Source organism: Ixodes scapularis, unplaced genomic scaffold, assembly GCF_016920785.2.
Source record: "Ixodes scapularis isolate PalLabHiFi unplaced genomic scaffold, ASM1692078v2 PGA_scaffold9__187_contigs__length_104089568, whole genome shotgun sequence".
NCBI lineage: Eukaryota > Metazoa > Arthropoda > Arachnida > Ixodida > Ixodidae > Ixodes > Ixodes scapularis.
In genome coordinates, this window is record NW_024609884.1 from 75,844,879 (window position 1) to 75,849,444 (window position 4,566).

Genomic DNA, 4,566 nt, shown 5'->3' on the forward strand with positions numbered 1-4,566 from the left:
CTCGGGACCGCATTACTCGTGGTGGCGGGCGTCAGAAAATACGCAATGCTTACTAGTTAGTTCAATAATTATTTCAAAGTAACTAATTCACTTTTTATGTAGCGAAAATATACATATGGTTCCAATTAGAAACTTGCTGAGCGTCATCGAAGACCACTGAATCAGTCATTTTCAGAAACACTTTCAGCGCGTGAAAAACTTTAGTAGTGCACTAAAGTTACCACTCGTGGAACAGGTACAAGGCTAGCGGTTGCGGTCAGGCACCTTCGCATTTTTTCTGTCTGTTATGAGAGTCCCAGTCTTAAACCTGCGCCACGTGTGGTAACTTTAGCGCACTACTACGCTTCTCACGCGCTCAAAGTTTTTCTAAAAATGACTGATTTCTAAGTTTTCGACGACGCTCAGCAAGTTTCTAATTGAAATAATATGTCTATTTTCACCAATTGAAAGTCAATTAGTCATATTTAATTAATTAAAAAGCGAATTAGTAAGTACTGCGCATTTTTTGACGTCCGCCACTACGAGTTATGCGGTCCCGAGAAAACTCTTCTTTTACCTCGAATATCCTAATTTTAGAAATTTTTTCACTTTTATATGAAACCCCATGTAGATATATGTATATACTGAAGGCGGGGAAAGGCGCCCTAGAAGTATGTTATATGTTATATCTATTAGCTTCTGAACGGCAAACACAGCTGCCGAGGGTCTTGTTATGTTTATATACATATTATGTTTTTATCGATAGAGTAAGAAAGAAATATTTGAATTGCAATAATTCTACACCAAAAGTGGTTCTGTCACGGAATAGCAGACAGTATAAATTAGAAGATTATGTGAACTTGTTTCAAATGTTATAGATCTGAACGGCAACTTGAGTCACCAAGGGTCTTATAAAGTTTAAAAAACAAATTGGGTCATTTGAATGTTTATACAGCCTAGAACTTGGTGTGCCTCAACGGGCGACGGGTCTCCCAGCTCTAGATGAGAAATTTAGCCAGTGCAGTACAACCGCTAGCCTGGGGTCTTTAACGTGCACCACGCAGTAGTGGTACACGACCGCACGCCGCGGTACGATGCTCGTCCAGATCGAACCGGGCAGGGGTGGGGATTGAATCCAGAATCCCTGGGTTCTGCAGCGCGAGCTTTCGCTCCACGTGCTCCGAGCTGGTGTGCGCTAGACCACTTGGCCACCGATCCTGATCTGCGACTTCAAAGGCGGATTGAAAGGAAATGTAAACACACAACAGCACCCATCCCATATGTCAATAGTGAAGACTTCGCTACCCAAACTTCTCGACCGATCGATTGGAAGGCGCCCTCCAACAAACAGCTGAAGCTCTGTGTTAAAGGAGTAGAATTCTAGATGTTCCCTCCGAAAACATGTCCTACTCCTAGCTCATACATTTCAGAGATGGCTCTAAACACGAACAGTGCTCAGGGGCTTATGCTAAGATTCTTTTTGCAGCTCCACCAAAACGCGCAACGTCTGCAGGATGTACCGCCACGCATTAAGTGGTCCTCTCTTTACTTTGCGTCAGCCGAGTGCACTGCACAAGACATTGAAAATCTCGAACACATCATGCTTGATGTATACACGTGCGACTCTAAGGCAGCAATGATCGTGCAACAGAGCCTGTGTCTTGAATGGCACTTGCTCGGAAAGGAAAGGTTTTCTGCAAGTTCTAAATCACACAGAATCCCTGTGTGCGAAACAGATTTGAGGAGCTTGCACGTGATCTCTGCAACCAAAAGACATTTCAATCAAAAGCTTGCAAGTGTGGCATAGAGACAGAATCAACTGCAAGGAAGAAGTATGGGGAGAGAAAGGGCTGTACCGGTCACCCGGATAGATCTCGTCGTCAGCAAGGTCCAAGGCAGGCATTGGCTTAGTGCAGGCTGGCGACGACACCATATTACTGAAAATCAAGTGCCCCTACCGGTGTCGTGACAATCCTCTTTGACAAGGAGGGAAAGTTGCCCGTTGGCTACCTACATTTCGTAAATGGGACACTGTTGTTCAAAGAAAGCCATGGTAGGTACACCTAGGCGCGGGAGTCGCTCTGTGTTTTGAACCCCACCATGCTCCACTTCTTTGTGCACTCGCCACTCCAGGTTCAAAACATCAAAATAAAACGAGTCGACGACTTTTGAAGTAACTTATTCCAAAGATAGAGCGGTCTAATTTCAAGTTTTACAAGTCAGAAGTGATGAAAAGGTCTTCGCAACTTTTAATACCTGTATTAGTCATATCACTGCAGGAGGGGTTTTACTTCAAGTTTCATAAGTGATGAAAGGGTCTTCATAAGTTTTAGTACCTAATGCCATCTTCACTGCCCACTTACATAATATTTTACTCACATACATACATTCCAACGTGCGAGAAAGACCTGGCACAGTGTCCTGTGATAGAATCTAGTCAATTTATTTAGATAACTTGATGTTCACATGGGTGGCATTTTCAAAAGAAAAATAATTCGCCTCTACAACGTGCAATAGAGTTTATTCTTTTACGAGCCAAATCTCAATGATGTTGCTATATTTTTAGGAAAAATAGAGAGTGTGACTTTTACATCCAAGACAGAAGCAGATACAACCTATAACAATTTCGCATCTCGAAGGTAAGTTGGCAAGTAGCTAGCAAAGTGCATCACGAAATAACACAATGACAGGCTGCTTTATAATACCCTCCTGTGTCATGGTGCTTTAAAATACCAACGTTTTTTTAGCAAAAACTGAAGCAAATAGAAAAATAATTGTTCATCGAAAAACGCCGTAACATTCGTACGTCTACCGTTGATGAATGGGTACCATATTTTATCCGCGATGAGCCTGCGACAATTTGGGCTGATATTGCAGCCACTAAATGGCACTGAGTTTGTGAAGGGGTCTATTGATGTTGGCAAGCTCAGTTGAGTTCAACTGTCGCCAGTGACTCGACGACTGTTTAGTGCCGCAGTGTAGCTCCGGTCTATTGCAATTGAGTCAACTGTCTTTGGCTCAGTGACAGTTGCAAGCGCTCGTGTAACAGGGATATTAGAGTTATAACTGTACGACTCCCTGCACTACAGTACATGTGGCTCGAAAGGGACTGTCCGCCTGTCGTTATTTTCAGACTTCTGGTCATTTTACAGCGGATGAGAGTCGTCATTTTTCTCAGAAGCTATAGTAGCAGGTCCTTGGGGTGGTCAACGCCGCCAAAACGCCATTTCAACTTTGGCGTCGTCATTTTTCCTTAGAGTGTGAAGCGAATCAAAAAAGCAAATCTGATCCAGGCTTGTAAAACATCCCTTCTTCCTCAAGCCACGCACTCAAGAAAAACCACTTACGTGTAGCGAGGGCGTCAGGCTATACTTCATACAGGCCCGCAGCGTATATTTACCTATAAAAGCGCATCGCGGCGGCGCCCCTCCCCGCAGCCCAAATGAAGACTGGCTTCCGAACGGAAGACGTGATTAGCCGGAGAAGATCATTAGCGGCCCGATAAAACGCTAAAGCGCTCACTGCCAGCCCCGCCGAAATATTGCTGCGGCAACGAAGCGAGCTTTATGGCTCATAAAATATGCGAGGCGTCGCTTATGACACGAGCGATGGGTGCAGACCGCGCCGAATCTGCGTCAGCATTCATTGATCTGGTTCGTACGATCAGAGATTGATCCCGCGCGGAGGTCAGCAGCCGGCCGATTTTGATGATTCCCCGATTCCGGTGGACGAGGTGCGAGGTGCAGGGACGTTTCCTTTCGGCAGCGCTCACTTTGATGCCCTCGAAGTGTATATGTAGCTGTCATAAATAGACCCGGCTGACACGCTTTGTGGTCGTTGACACGTCTATAGCCACATGGTATTATGAGGCTGCGAGATTTCACCGTCACGCGCGTATTGGTGAAAGAAACTCAGCTCTGTTTCACCCCAGCTCGGAAGTTGGAGCACGGCGAAAGGTAGGCGCGAGATTTTGCGAACGATGCCGAAGCCAAGCGAACGGGGTGGTTATCATTTGAGCCCGTTCTCGTTTCGCCCTTCCCACTTGGTCCTTCTCAAAACAACCATTCTCAAAAAGGCCTTCTCACTTTGACCTGTCGCATTTGGCCCTTTCGCGTTTCGTCCTTTGTATTTCAACCCCCCTCATTTGAGCCCGTTCTCTTTTCGCCCTTCTCACTTCGCCCTTCTCAAAACAGCCATTCTCTTAAATATCTCGCTTCAACCCATCACATTTGAGTCTTTCTACTCCAAATTGGGGTTTTTTCGAGGAATATATATATTCATAAACTCACTAATATTTTCTTTTGTATGTGTGCCACGCTACCGGCCTACTCTCTCTGCCAATGATTTTAGCCTTGCGTCGTGGTCGTCGAGAAAAGGGGGCACGGGCCGTTCGTCGAAAGACAATTCGTAATAGGGCAACCCGTCGCAGGGCCGTTCGTCGCACAGGGCAATTTGTCATAGGGCGATTCGTCACTAGGACAATTTGTCGAAAAACGGGAGTTTTGAAATAGCGCTTTGTTGAACGAAAAGCGTCGCCGAAGGTATTATAAGCATTGACCTATTTTAAGGTGTCCGGTAGCTTTGTTA

The 4,566-nt window shown here is 45.3% G+C and overlaps 1 pseudogene; it reads left to right on the forward strand.

The window, feature by feature from the left end:
- Window positions 1-1,411: 1,411 nt before the first annotated feature.
- On the forward strand, window positions 1,412-2,288 carry LOC115317938 (annotated as a pseudogene).
- Window positions 2,289-4,566: the final 2,278 nt, after the last annotated feature.